This window comes from Periplaneta americana, chromosome 13 (assembly GCF_040183065.1).
Source record: "Periplaneta americana isolate PAMFEO1 chromosome 13, P.americana_PAMFEO1_priV1, whole genome shotgun sequence".
Taxonomy (NCBI): Eukaryota; Metazoa; Arthropoda; class Insecta; order Blattodea; family Blattidae; genus Periplaneta; species Periplaneta americana.
The window spans coordinates 81,577,958-81,594,289 of record NC_091129.1 but is presented as its reverse complement, the minus strand read 5'-3'; the positions used below and the strand labels follow the sequence as shown (position 1 = coordinate 81,594,289).

The 16,332-nt window shown below is 35.2% G+C and overlaps 1 protein-coding gene across 1 annotated transcript in view; it reads right to left on the bottom strand.

Annotated features, from left to right (window-relative positions):
- Positions 1-16,332, bottom strand: part of LOC138711635 (cell adhesion molecule DSCAML1-like) — a 719,252-nt gene that overhangs the window by 352,548 nt on the left and 350,372 nt on the right. The gene's annotated exons all lie outside the window — the stretch shown is intronic.

Here is a 16,332-nt window from a genome sequence, read left to right as displayed (position 1 = left end):
TACCAACTAAATCTACCCAGTTTATTTTGAATTTACGGTCACAGCTCACAGAGTGCAGCACTTATCTCTATGAGAAAATAATCAGCCGTAATAGAGAACGCCTGTTTTACAGGGTTTTGTCCTCTCTGACAATTACTGGTCTGGGAATTTTCTACAACAGTCCATTAACCAATTGACGTAATGCGATACGTAAATTCACTGGCAGAAAGACTGTTTGATCTGCTGTTGGTGCCCAATGGACCAAGTGAGCTTAGTTACACGTTTGCCTGCTGATATTTTTGTAATTGTCTGTTATTTATCTAACTTCAATTTGAAATTGTATCATTACCAATAATAATAATCGTCATCAACATATTATTATTATTATTATTATTATTATCATCATCATCATCATCATTATCATAATCTTCAACATTGTCAAAAGAGGCAATTAATTGCGTTTTTATATTCCAGTTATCAAATTTAAAATTGATTACACAAGTGAAATGTAATGAAAACACGATAATAAGAGATAATGTGTTTGTAAATGTAGATATATTTTACTGAGAATTAAATAATACTTCGTAATAATTATTATTTATTGTTAGAAATATAACAGAGAAAACATCATAACATAATTTGCTGAAGTCTACTTATTTAGCCTTGTGTATTTTTCACAAAGTCGTTCTCCTTTCTGACAATGGGCATTCTAGACGGAGATGCAAACGATGGCACAGAAGTTGGGATGTCGTAAAGGGTTTCTATAATTCCTCCGTCCTTGGCTATGACGATGCCAGCGGTTTTCATACTAAAATATATTGGAAAAGCACGAGGTATTCAGAAGGAAAATGTAGAGTTGCCCCTAAGAAGTGGGTGGAATGGGGTTGAGGAGGATATTTTAAGAGGACGTTGACGTTCAATATGCAATAAAGTTGGATTTCAACTCGGTTGTGGCATAAAACATTCCCAAAGAACACATATAGCTTGCGTTACTACAAGGATTGGCAGCGAAAGATTCTTTCCTCTTGCCAGTTTGCCATCTATTCTTCAGATGGTCGTTAAAAACCGACTGAACATGAATAAATACTTGACTTAAGGATCCCGGGGACATCTTCAACTCAAATATTCTCCCATTGCTTGACATTATCTGGTTTTATATTGATTTACGTATGTAAGAAGACTTTTCTAACTTGCAGAATACTCTATTCAGTTCCATTCCTGTTATTCCCTCCTTAATTATATTCCTTAAATTTTGTTCCTTCCATTTCCTCTAGTTTAGAATCGTGACAGAAGTTTTTATTATTATTTAAGAGGTTTATTTCATTCCTAGAATTATTTCTGCTCGGAGTTTGTATTCAATTTATTTTCGCACTATTCATTTTTCCTCAAGTTATTGGTTTGAGGTAAAATCAAATATCATGTAGAAGTTCAAGAGGATATTTGTTTAAAATGAGGAAGAAAAGTCCAGAAAAATATACGAAATAATCAATATCCTCGTACGTAAAAAAGGTTTATTTCACGAAACCTGTCCAAATTTTATTAATATAATACGTATTTATAACTATACTTAAAAAACCAGGATACCTTCTTATATCTGTCTGTAAACAGACTAGAGATAGAAAGTCCTTCTCAATTAAAATTACATATGTTGTCTTATGGGTTTCATGCGTTGAATTCCTCCCCCCAAAGACAGAGAACGCGAGATTAAAGAACTTAATACGAGTAGTGTTCAGAAAGTAAGTTTTCCTGAAGCCATTTAGGGAAAGAAAACACAATTTCATGGAAAGATTCATTGGAACAGATACAGAAATTGTTGAATTATTTTTCAATATATTCCTCACCGGAAGTGAGACATTTGTCACAATGTGGGATCAACTTTTGTATCCCTGTGTTGTAGAAATGTGCCGCCTGGAATTGGAACCAATGTGTAACAGCCGTCTACACCTCTCTGTTGCTATGAAAATGCTGAACGAACAGGAATTTCTTGAGATGTAAGAAAAGATGGTAGTCGCTGGGAGCGAGATCCCGGCTGTAGGGTGAATGTTGAAACACCTCCCAGTGGAACTCCTGTAGAAGATCTTTTGTGCGTAGAGCCGAGGGTTATTGTGCAGCAAGATAACACCGACAGCATTTTCATTATGATGGAGAGGTGCAGACGGATGTCACATACTGTCTTATTTATAGTGGGGAATATATTGAAAAATATGTCAACAATTATTGTATCTGTTCCAATAAATCTTTCGATGAAATTCTCTTTTTCTTTCTCTATACGGCCCCAGGGAAATTTACTTACTGGACGCATCTCGTAGCTACTAGTGGATATTCATCCCTAAAATACCATAAAAATTGCTCAAAAGTCGTCAGTAGGGCTCGTAAGTTGATGAACTACCATCTTTTTTCTGATACATAATAAACAATGCAGGATGCAATGTAACGAACTTTTGTTTTGTACGGTTTAGTCATAGTCTATATTTGAGAACCTACTGCAGGTTCCTTACATAATTTGAGTGCGTCATGCAGGAATTTTCCTTACAGTTGCATCAGCCTTGATTCCTGATCATGTGTGTTACGTGCTTCGCTCAATTCAACGCAGCAAAATAAATACTGCAGCCGCAGTGCCTGCAGTTAGCATATTGTATCTCACGAGAGAAGATGTCAAAATGCAGACAATAAAGCAACCGGCGATCCTCGAAACCCGAGACCTTATGAATGGCGATGGCTCTTCACTGCAATGCTGATTAAGAAGTATTCTGGGAATTTCAGTCACTCCTAGTTCATTGGCATAATTTCGGAGACATTCAATATTATTATTAAAATTCAGTTTTTTTTTTTTAATTTTAATGTCATATTTTCAGAAATTTAAGATTATTTTATAGGTTATATTTCTGTAGTTTTAAGTCATCAACTCCCGGGTCCTAGTATCAGAAGATATCACATACAATCTCCGTATGCCACTCCTCGTATGCTAGCGAGTCTCAATAAAAAGTGTGAATCGATAAACATGAAGAACAATTCTGTTTTACAGCCGTACTCATCAAATGGGTGTCCCCGACTAGCGCCTGTACAGAGTCTGACGTAAAAGCGAACCCTATAAACACTGTTGGCTGTTGTAACTTGTTTAATTATTCATTTTTACATATATTCCACATCGATAACTTGCATACTGATCATTTGCCTTTCAGTGAGCATGTAATGTCATGTGGATTACCAAAGAAGAACATAAATAATGGAATGACTACTATTTCAGGCATACAGCTTCAGAAAAGAAAGTGTTTCCGTTTCTAAGAGATCCAGGTACCACCCATGATTCGTAAGAGGTTTGGCGCACCATTCTTCGAGGCAAACACAACACAAAGCGGTAATAACTTCTTTGGGAACGCAGACTTGCTCGATGCATCACCAGATCTTAACGTAGCGAAGCATTTCCGAGTTTTATTTATTTATTTATTTATTTATTTATTTATTTATTTATTTATTTATTTATTTATTTATTTATTTGTCCCTATATTACAGATCCAATTATGTAGAAGATAGTAAAAACTTAAATAAAAATATAATCCTAATAATAATAATAATAATAATAGTAGTAATAATAATAATAATAATAACAATTATAATGTGATTTATATTAGCTGGTAGAATTAATGCCGAAAGACCTTCTCTTCCACTCAACCAACAGAAAACATAGGCCTACATGTAGCCTACATGAATAAGTTACAAGTTACAAAGAATTGCAACAAATTGGGCTCGATCAATATTTTAAATTATGGTTTATTTACCGACACTCGCAACTGCAGAGGTTATATCAGCGTCGCCGGTGTGCCAGAATTTTGTCCCGCAGGAGTTCTTTCACATGCCAGTAAATCTACTGACATGCTCCTATCGCATTTAAGCACACTTGAATTCCATCTACCTGGGCCGGGATCGATTCCGCAACCTCGAGCACAGGACAGCGCTATACCGACTACACTACCGATCAATGTTACATGTATACATACAAGAGTTATGAATTAAACGAGAATGAAATAAATGTGTAAAAATTTGAAATGTGTAATATGCAGTCATAGAGTGTTAATATATTTTAAATAATGCTAGGTAATAGGTAGAAATTACAATGAGAACAATAGTGAACACTTAGCGTTTTCAGAATGAATGTCTAAAATACAAAATTACCATATAGTCAGTGACCGTTAACGTGAGGATAATTAGGTGGAATTGCTGAGAAGATTATCCTTTAGTTTATTCTTAAAATTTTTATTATCTTTTTAGTCACTTAGGTATATCATGAAAATTAAATAAAATTAAAAAGAACACGAAGGAAAATGTCAATAGATCAATGGAGATGTAAATAAAAGATGAAACTCAAACATGAAAATTAAAGAGAAAGAAACGTTAAAAAATATTATTTTAAATCGATTAACTTCATTATCTTAATAAGAAAACGTTTGTATTTAATATAAGAAATATTGAAATATAGATTTCATATTTTACATAATTAATTGAATTCAGAACACATTCTTAACAGTGGTGAATTTTTATGTGAGAAATATGACATTTTTATATAGAAGGACGTTTTAGTGACTCTGATCATGTAGAAACGAGAACATGATAGGTGTTCTCAAAACTGATGGCATACCTCACAGCGGTTCTAAACAACATGGATTGCGTTACAGAGTTTTTTTGTCACACTGTTACGCTTCTATCCTCAAAGATTTTATTCTGTCCGGGAGGCAAATAGTTGACACGAAAATTATTGTTCTGAAATACGTGTAAAAAGAAGTTACAAAAGCCAACTTTTTTATATTGGTTTGCCTTTTACGTTGGATCCTATGTAAATACTTGGCCTACCCTGTACATGATGGTGATCATTTCACATGTTACTTAACGACGTTGTAGCAATTACGAACATGTGTAATGTTGGTGGAATTAGTAACAGCGGGATGGCATTTCGGACTAAAGGGGTGAGACTAAAGGTTTGCTGCTCTACCGCTGTGAGGAATGGTCAGCACGTCTGGCTATGAAACGAGCGGGGCCAGTTTCAAATCCTGGTTGGGGTTTTTTCTGGGGTTTCCCTCAACCAACTGAAGCAGAATGCTGGGTAATTTTGGGCGCTGGACCTCGAACTCATTTCGTTATCATTAATTCATATATCATCATCATCATCATCCATGCAATAGCCCGGGTTAAGTACACTGTGCGGCGTGCTGTACTTGTACAAGAGCGCTCCCGTTCGGCTACCCAAGCATTCACAGAATAGGAGTGGCAAGCACAATAAGCCTCAGGCTGCAGTGTAATCCTTCGGGTCCTTCCTCCGTATAAAGAGAGATAAAAAGAAAGGTTTGCTGTGAAATTAGGCCTATCTGACATTCTCTTTATGATTAGGAGAATTTTCGAAAAATCTCAACCATCCAACCAGATAATCAGTCCGAGTAGGATTCGAACTTATGTCCGAGCGAGGTGAAAAGGAATTAAGAGATGGAGGAGCGTTAAAACCTATAAAGAGGAGGAAAGTAATAAAGAGAGAGACGAAGAAATAAAGAGTGCAACAAAAGTGAAAAGGGCGAAGATAGGGAAGATAGGATGCATAAAACGTATTAATTAATGCATATCACTAAGTTGTACAAAAATATAACGAAGAATATATATACAGAATGAATCGTAAGTAATGTCACTAATTTGAAGGAGTTATTCTTTGAGATATTTCGAACAAAAGAAAAGTTTAATGCAATTTTGTTCCTTCTTGCTTCCTTTTAGAGAAACACATTGTTTTGTATTAAATATTTCTTTTGGGTGTTTCAGTATGAAAGACTAAATCATCCGCATACAATAGACATTTTATATTGGGTATAGATTTTAATTCCAGAATTAAATTGTTTATGTATACAGGCTGTTTAAAAAATACGGGGCATAATTTCAGGTATGTATTTCCCACATGTAGACAATCAAAATAGTTCATTACAACATGTGTCCGGAAATGCTTTATTTCCGAGTTATGGCCTTCACAACATTGAAATTCACCGAACGTTTTTCTTTCCGCAGGTCGTTGCCGTCAAAGGAGACATTAAGAGGGCACTCTGACAGTTCATTCCGAGGCGAAGGCTACATTCAGTGTTGTGTAGGCGTTAGATAGTGCGACATGTATTCAAATCAAGAGCTGGCAGAGATACACTTCATGTAAGGTAAGGCAGACGGCAATGCTGCGCTGGCTCGTCGTTTGTATCAGGAGAGGTACCCACAATGTCCAGATCGGAAGACATTTGTACGTCTCCATTACCGTCTGTGGGAGTATGGAAAATTTAACTCTCCTGGTTTGGGAAGGGGACGACCAAGATCTACAACTCCAGAAGTACAGCAGGAGATTCTGGAGGCTGTGAACATGACTCCTTTTATCAGCACACGAAGGGTAGCGTTGCAAGTCAATGTTCCTCATACGACTGTCTGGAGACTGTTGAAAGAGTAGCGTATCAATTGTATCCTTATCATTTGCAACGTGTACAGGCCCTGTTACCAGCAGATTACCCTGCACGAGTTAGGTTCTGTCAGTGGTTCCTGCAGCAGTGTGGTGTAAACCCGAACTTTCCTGCCTTAGTATTATTTACAGATGAAGAACAGTTCACACGAGATGGCATAACAAATTTCCATAATCAGCATGTATGGGCGTATGAAAACCCACGTGCAACTGTTCCATCTCATCACCAGGTGCGGTTCTCCCTCAACATGTGGACCGGTATCATTGGTGATCGATTAGTTGGACCCCATGTACTTGTAAACAGACTTACGGGGCAGGCGTACACAAACTTCCTGGAAAACACCATACCTCATGTTTTAGAAGACACTCCACTGATCAATCGTCAACACGTTCACTTCTTGCATGATGGCGCTCCTGCACACTTCAGTTGTACGGCTCGCCGGTACTTGGATCGAAGGTTTCCTGATCGATGGATAGGTAGAGGTGGCCCAATTGCTTGGCCTCCACGCTCACCTGATTTGAACCCTCTCGATTTCTACTTGTGGGGCCATTTAAAATCATTGGTTTATTCGTCTCCGGTCCCTGATTTGGAATCCCTTCGGAATAGAATTGTGGCATGTTCTGAGGACATACGCAATAATCCTGGAGTTTGGGATCATGTTCGCAGGTCAATGAGACATCGATGTGAGGTCTGTATTCAAGCAGGAGGTGGACATTTTGAACATCTTCTGTAATGACAACGACCTGCGGAAAGAAAAACGTTCCGGTGAATTTCAATGTTGTGAAGGCCATAACTCGGAAATGATGCATTTCCGGACATATGTTGTAATGAACTATTTTGATTGTCTGCATGTGGGAAATACATACCTGAAATTATGCCCCGTATTTTTGAAACACCCTATATATTGAGCAAAACCCAGTTTAACACTGCCCCTTGAGGAACGCCAGTTTGCAATAACTTGCTTCACGAAAGGGAAGATCCAAAACGAACTTTACATGACCGTTGATCAATGAAAGACTTTAACCATCGAAGCATGTTAGATTTAATGTTTAATTGAGCAAGTTTCTATATCAGTTTTTCTCTCCAAACTGAGTCATTTTATTTATTTATTTTTTCAAGTAGCTTATTTTACGACGCTTTATCAACATCTAATATTATTTAGCGTCTGAATGAGATGAAGGTGATAATGCCGGTGAAATGAGTCCGGGGTCCAACACCGAAAGTTACCCAGCACTGAGTCATATCCAGCACTAAAATCAACAACGACTGTAATAAGTATGTTACCTTTATCTAAGGCATCTAATGTTCTGACTAAATTTAGTAAATTGTTGAACAGTCGATCTACGCTTCCTGAATCCAGCTAAGCTATTAATTTTTAAATTCAATATACCAGTCTAACGTTTGAGAGACTATACGTTCCATTAGCTTTGCCATAACACTAGTAACGAGATTGGTCTATAATTTGCCATACAAGTAGGATCTTTACTTTTTTAAAAATCGGAATGACAACAGGAAAGGAATTTTACAATGTTACATTTGTTTCTGCACATTTAAAGACAAAATTAAAATTCCTTGAATCATTCATTATCACAATACACTGCTCTCTTATACTGAGTGAGCATATTGGAAATTACATCAATGGCTTTACCAAAACACGCTATGAAATGTTTCACATAAAAGAATTTAAATCAACATGAAAAAGACAGTAAAAATTTAGGGGTATATTTAAATTCAAATTTAAATTTTCAAAGTCAGGTGACCTACATACGTAAGAAAACGTTTTCCATAATTCATTCCCTCACACACTTAACCAACGTTTTACCTCTCAGCCTTAAAAAGAACCTGATCCAAACTTTAGTGATGCCCCACTTCGATTATTGCGATTCTCTATTCACGAATCTAAATACTGATCTTGCCCATAGACTACAGCGTGTTCATAATAACTGCGTTCGTTTCGTTTGTAACATTAGACAATTCGATCATGTAACACCGTCACTAGAATTGTTGTCTTGGAATCCACTTATAGAAAGAAGATTCTTCAACTCTCTCTTATTACTATTTAAAATCATCGACACCTCCACACCCTCTTACCTAGCATCTCGTTTTGTTTATCTTTCACTACCTCGAACCCGAAACATGTACCTTCTCTCTATTCCTCTGCACAGAACATCCTTCTGCTCGTCATTTTTCAGCATATATTCCCTGACCATGTCAGAGACTGTCGGACAGTATCAAAATTCAAATTTAAATTAAAAAACCATATTCTAATTCATGGAATTGCTTGTTGAACACCTGTCAGGTTATGCAACTTCGGCTTAACCCATGACATATAGTAAATATTGTAACTATGCTGTTGTAAAATTGACAATTAATATGTAATGTATTTATTATTATTATTATTATTATTATTATTATTATTATTATTATTATTACTACTATCAGTTATCAGTATCATCATTGCTATCTCTGCTTTTTTTTTCTTGTATTAGCTCAATGGGGGCTCTATAGTGTTCTTTTGACCCTGTTGACCCTCTATGGGGCTTTAATTTAATTTGCACTATTTTCATCAGCGTCTGTATTTATTTTTTGAATTTGTATGTGTAATCTGGTAGGATGGAAGAGAAGACCTTATGGCCTTAATTCTGTCAGATTAAATAAATAAATAAAACAAATAATTTCAAGTAAAAAAATTAAGTGATCATAATTTTAAAATCACGTTATATTTTGAATGTTACCCTAAGTGTAAACAAGAAATCAAAAGGAAATTAGCATTTCAGTAGGGCCTACATAAACAAGATGTACCCTAACCGATATAAACTATTAAACAGGCAGCCCAATAGCTTATGTAGTACATTCTACTGAATAAAACAATTTTGTTCTCTAAAAGGAAGCAAAAAAAAATTATTCAACATTTTGTTTGAACTATCTAAAAGAATGACCAAATCAAATTAATTACATTACTCAGGTTTCACCCTGTAAATAATATTAATGTCAGTAGTGGGTTCATATGCAGGGACATCATTTCATTTTTAATTCAATTTTTATTGCATCTGATTTTTTTAATGTATTTCACTCCCACTCCTTCTACTAATGAAGTTCAACCGTCCTCCACACAGATCCAAGACCGCATATACAGTGATAGTAGCCTTACGGTCTTAGTAAATAGTACGTTCCAAAAATATGTTCGCGTTTTCCAGCGACAAAAGAGCTTTCAATATTGCATCATTTTCCATTTGTATACGTCGCATCCCGGTTTCCCCCATCTGCTTCTATGCGCCTCTCTGTAAATGCTAGTGGCTGGGCTGTCTTAGCTCTTTTCTGAGAACATTAATTTCTGTTAGGAATTGGACCTCTACGTAATATTATACGACTGTTTAAAATAACTTAAATAAAAGGGCCTCGTTAAGTAATTAACTGTCACGTGATTTCCTCCCTTTCTACGACCGTAGATAGTATATCTGAGTAATTTTATCTTTTCGGATCGGGCAGAAGTGAAGATGGAATTTACAGTACGTAAGGTAGGCCTACTCTTTTATAGAGTAAGTACAGAATTATTTCAACATGAGTTACTAGTACGAAGAATGAAACTGGTAATTGGGATTAGGTACAATAGTCTATAGTGCGATAATATGTACATTAGAACTGAAGCCTGTATCGAAATAAACGGCCACCATTTTAAAAAATGTGTTTAAATATCCATATTATGATTATTTTTCAATTTAACTTTATTCTCTATATTGTATGCTAATGTGCTGTAGACAGTATAATATACACTGCATAATGAATACGTCCACATGGACAGCTCAGTTCGTGAGTAAAAACACTCATTGTTAATACTGTACTGTACTTCGATTAAACAAAAACCTAATGAAAATTATCAAACTCAAAATCGCGATATTTATGGATGAGCTACTTTTCTTCCCTCCTATACCTAGTAAAGTGATTTGTTTGTACATTACGCCAGTATCATCGAACTACAGTCGTGGAAGGGAGTAGCAAACGGCGTTGATCCAGAGGTATAGGCAAGTTAATATTAAAAATGTTAGTAAAAATAAAATGATGTCCCTGTATAATATAATGCGCTAGAGATTTTAGTTTCGAGAGGGTGAGTTATAGTTTTCTCTTGGGTAGCCGAGTGGAGGTCGAGGGTGGAATATTCGTAGAGTGACCACTTAACTCATCCCCTTCAAAGCATTGTACCAAAGCGTCGCGGTGAGACTGGAAGGAGCTTAAGTCTGTGGCTTGCTCCATGGGGGAGGTCAGTTCTCTGCACCTGGCTCCCGGCTTCAAAACCATTCACCATGGATTCATTGCTCACGTCCGAACTGATTTTCCATCTGATTAATCTGCTCGTATGGCAAGTGACACGTAAAATGAGTTCCCTACATGACCTGTAGTTATACACAATGGTTAAGGATCGCAGTTAGGGGTTCTTAGTATTAGTACTAGTATATATTTATTTAACCTGGTAGAGATAAGGCCGTCTCTGCCCCTCTACCAGGAGATTCCAACTACAATATGAACAATAAAATTACAATTAGTTTTAAATTTATAATTACAATTACAAATAACATTACAATTAGTATTAAATTTACAATTACAATAAAATCAAAGTACGAAAAGATTACCTGAATAATTAAAGCTAGATAATTTATCATAGAGAAACAAAGAATATTTTATATTTACTGAATTACAAATTAAATCTAGAATAACAAAATTGTATAGTGATGAAATTACTGAATATTGAAATATTTTGTGATAGATTAAAGAAACTACTGACCAAGTGCCTAGTAAGTTTTCGTTTGAATTCAATTTTATTTCGACAGTCCCTGATGCTAGCAGGTAGCGGATTCCAGAGTCTTGGCAGGGCACGTCCCTGGGCAAATGAATCGCCGCCCCTCTCGAAATAAAAGTTAGCCTACACAGAAATTTATTTAATTCTGACTTCCTGCACTTGCTTAAAAATTATATAATTTTTGTATAACGTCGTTGTTCCTGCAATAACTCCTATGTGCAAAATATAAACATTTTCAGTAGGAAGAAAAACCATGGCATGGCAGCCGTACATAGGAGACGGTAAATTCTTACATTTTCGAAACAAAGAAATATAATTGCATATAGGAGATTTTATTATTTGCTGTATCACTATTTAAACTATTTATTACAGCAAAAATCTGAAAATCGATAAATATGTCACATAGGAGTTATTGCAGGAACAACGACGATAAATAAAATTATAAACAAAAATGATTATATAAATGAGGAATTCATAATGGCAATAAACTAATTCACTTTTCACAAAAGCAAGGTGAATGTACTTTCATGGATAGACTGTTGTCCTCTCTCTCTCTCTCTCTCTCTCTCTCTCTCTCTCTCTATATATATATATATATATATATATATATATATATATTCTTTTTTTTTTGCAGCTTACGTCTTCTTGTCTATACTCCGATTATAATCCTGGTTTTATTACGATGCAGTTGTTCCCTGTCGGAACACAATTTAGGCTATTCTTGAAACATTACTTACTTCACTACAATAAATTATTCTAATCCTCTCAAATTTACATCAAATAGGTTTTTTTACTACCCAGAACACTAACTAGGATCAAAAAAGGCTCCCTTTAGTTCCGTCATTAGCAAACGACAATTTTATACTCTATACAAGAGATATGTTTCATTTCACCCAACATCTTGTACAAGTTTTCAGAAATTTGCAGCTCCCTGAAATCTGCCGCCCTAGGCAAGTGCCCAGTTTAGCACTCCCTAAATGCGGCCCTGTTTTTTACACTATATCTTGTTGATTTTATTTCTATGAATAAATACATAAATAACTAATAAATGAATCAATGAATGAATAAATAAATACGAAAATAAATAAATAAATAAATAAGTAAATAAATAAATGAATAAATGAATGAATAAATAAATAAATGAATAAATAGATAAATGAATAAATGAATGAATAAATAAATGAATATATAAATAAATAAACAAATAAAGATATAAATGAATGAATGAATGGAATGTGGAAATAAATAAATAAATGATTCAATGAATGAATAAATAAAAAAATGAATGAATGAATGAATAAATGAATAAATAAATAAATGGATAAATAAATGAATAAATAAATGAATGAAAGAATGAATGAATCAATGAATAAATAAATGAATGAATCAAGAAATGAATGAATAAATAAATAACTAAATAAATAAATAAATAAGTGATGTTTATGAGGAAGTCCTGGTCCTGCCTATCACTTGACCTGCCTACATTTGTGAGATGTCTATTGCACGAAAATGTGAATCTTACCCTCTAACTGTAGTAGTGCGTAAGTAAGTTAAGGAAAGTAAGAAAGAAAGAGAAATAAAGAAAGAAAAAATTCAATTGCTGCAAGTAAAATTCAAAAAATGATATCCTTCCTAAATTACTGCAATAGTGTTGGTGGTAGTGGTAGTTGTAGCGGTAATGGCAGTAGTAGTAACATCAGTAGTAACAGCAGATGTTCTCTGAGACGTTCAATTCTCTCTCTCTCTTTTTTAATATCATTGCCGAATTTTTGCTCTCATCTTTTCATATTTAAATTACTTTCAGAAAATATATTGAAAAGAGAAGTAAACAAAGAATTACCAATTCGCTCGTCTTTGACCTTTCTGAGCATTGGAATTTTGAAAGAAAAAATACAAAGAAAAATAGGAATAGTTAATATAAATACCATATATACTAAAATATACAGAAAACCGTATTAGAAAAACAAAGTAGAACATGAGCAAAAGAGTAGCAAATATTTTCAATTCATAAGAGATAAAGAGAAAGTAAAAAAAAAAAAAAAAAAAAAGAAACACTTATACAGAAAACTGAAAGGGCTAGCATTCGAGTGGGGGGACGTACTGCAAAAACAGATACTCAATTACAGCGGGTGGTGGGGGCGAAAGGAGCAGAAGGAGTGGGGGTGAGTATCGACGGCCGGTCGGAGATTGAGATAGAAGTTCGGAATTGGTTTATGGCCCTAATCCCTGGACGTAGATGATGATAAATAACTTGCCTGTTCAAAGAGATTCAATCAAGGAACGGCAATTGCGAGCGATGTGATTGCGCAAGTATAACGCATCAGCTGCGAGAGCTCACGGCTCAAAGAACTCGCTTAAACCGGCTCCAACTTGTCATTCAGATTGATGTTAATGCCCGTCATTATCCGGGTTTGCATATACACGTGATTTTAATTACTGTAGGGAGAAAAAACCAGCCGTCGACTGTGCTGTACACAGCGATTGGGGCGCTCTTCGTACGATGCTTGAAATTAATTGCAGAGTTCGAATCCTGCTTCGGACAGCAATGGTTGTCCGTTGATAATCTGGTTTGTTGTATTGTCTTATGGGAAACACGCGTTATCAGAGATCTATACTTCGTTCCATAATGTCTGACAGGAGAAATAAACATTGCCGGTTATATTGAAGTTGGTCGGAGGTAGAACGCTTCGGACCGCCAAACTTCAAGACAAGCGTGGAATATGAACTCTGGCATTCGTTGAATAGCAATTATACCTCTCTGCTCCTCTGCTGGACAATGTTTACATCTTCTGCCAGACATTATGGAAAGAAGTATAGACATCCAGCTAGAGCAGAGGTGTACAGTAGTGGCAAAGAAAAAAAAAACCGGATCGACCGTTGTGGCTGATTTCAGAGCCTTGTTCACTTCAGAGCACGATAGACTAGTAACAAAGACTTTCGTGGTTCGAATCCTGCCTGGGAAGGAATTTCTTTTTGTTCCTTATTCAAATTTATTCCAAATACTTTTCGATTGCAGCGATATTTTACTATTTAATTAACTTATTATTCCCAGAACATGAATTTTACCAGCTTATTTTCTAATGACTTTCGAAATGGGCTACGTCAGCAGTCGAAACTACAACAATTTCAATGGATTACTCGCTATCTTGTGAATGCGGGCGTGGGATGTGCAGTGGCTTATTTCGGGGACTTTGATTATTCCATCGGTCCGGTTTTATTTGCCACTATTGTACTTATGAGGAATAGCGCGCGAACGACCTTAGATTTTTTCGCTTGCTACCTTGCAGCAGTATATATGCTGTACAAATTGGTGCGATCAAAAGACAAGAGTGAACAAATTGGACTTATGAATTAGATATACAGTAACATTTTACGCATTTGTTTACATATTTACAATAAATGCAATATAATTATTTCACAGCAGATGTTATGTAGGATTATGAATCACTAACAGAATATTTCTTGTACATTACAATACGGAATATATAATTAAAAAATAATTGCTTCCACGTATACAACTCTTGAAACTGCTGGAGTATTACATCATTGTCGTCATAATAGCATTACTCCTATGCTAAAATAAATCTTTTAACATAAAATTTCGCTAAAATATCTTCTTCGATTTCCACCTTACACAAGCCTTATTACGCCTCGAAAAAAAATAGTTATTTAAAGAAGCAAACCTAAGCATAGAGCGCTTATTATGATCGAATAGCTTGGCCTTTATTTTTTACTTTGTTAGATTCATAAAAACGTACCAGAACGTATGTACTGCTGAAAATCGTAATACAATAATTTTCGCTTAAAATGTACGAATCCTCGTACACAGTTGATAGTTTAAGAAATATTGTAAAAACTGAAGAAGTTCTTGTCATTATACGTACATTTCAGTAATGAAGTATGTGTAAAATCAATTAATTTTAGTTGCACTTCTGGAGGCAAATTTCCTGGATTTGTGGAATGAGTCTACAGAAGAACTCTAATTTTTGTGAATCATTTCCATTTATCGTCTCTGAACACTTTATTTTTAAATAGATCAATTTTTTCCACATATTAAGGACAGTATGTTTCCTTCTTTTTCTATACATCGCTGCTCTACTTAATGCATGGACAACCTTCGCATTGCTACCCCTTTTCCGGCACATTCTTTTAGGGGAAGAAACTTAACCAGCGCGCAGAACAATCTGCTCGCCCGTACGGGCTTGAATGTCCACCGCTGAGTTAGATGTGTAGAGCATATAGTAAGACAAAATCCTATCAAGGATCCAGCGTTAGATAGAAAGCGAGACACACAGATAAAAATAGTACTAGTAAGTGTGAAATAAGTGAAGGAGGTAGAAAAATGAAATGACATAGTAGATGGAAGAAGAAAAGAAATCAGTGAATTAATAAGCGCACTTGTGAAATGTTAAATGGATTATTATGGATAAAGAAATGAAGTACATAGAATTCTGACAGTTCCCTCTATTTTCAAGTATGCCCAGTATGTATTATATAGGCCTAATTATTAGGAGCTATTCAAGAGAATGTTGACTATCATTTATACGATACTCGTAATAATAATGCCATTACTCTCTCCAAGCACGCTACTCAACTAAATTTACCTTCGTTCCAAATTTTTAATTCGCTTCCAGTCAGCATTCGCGACCAGAAATCAAAATTTTCTTTTATAAATTTACTAATATACTACCTAGTAAATAACTGTTTTTATAAGCTGGACGAGTACTCCAGAAAAGATGTACAAACCAATGACTAAATACCACTTTTGGTCCAATACATTTTTGTGAACAAATTTATTGACAATTATTAAACAATTAAAACCATTGTCTGCGCAAAATGATATGTTATTATAATTATATTCAACATTACCAACGACTTTACAGTACTTACAAAATCGAGTCACAGCAGAAAAAGCTAATAGGCCTATAACCCCTCATAAATTACAGAAAGTTATGCGGGAAGTACTTGGAAGAGCTAGGTTATGTCAAGATGCTGATGGTGGACATTTTGAACAACACATATGAAGTAATGGGTTATTATTTAGTTTTACTGTGTTGGAACATCTTTGTTCTATGTAAAGCACCTAAG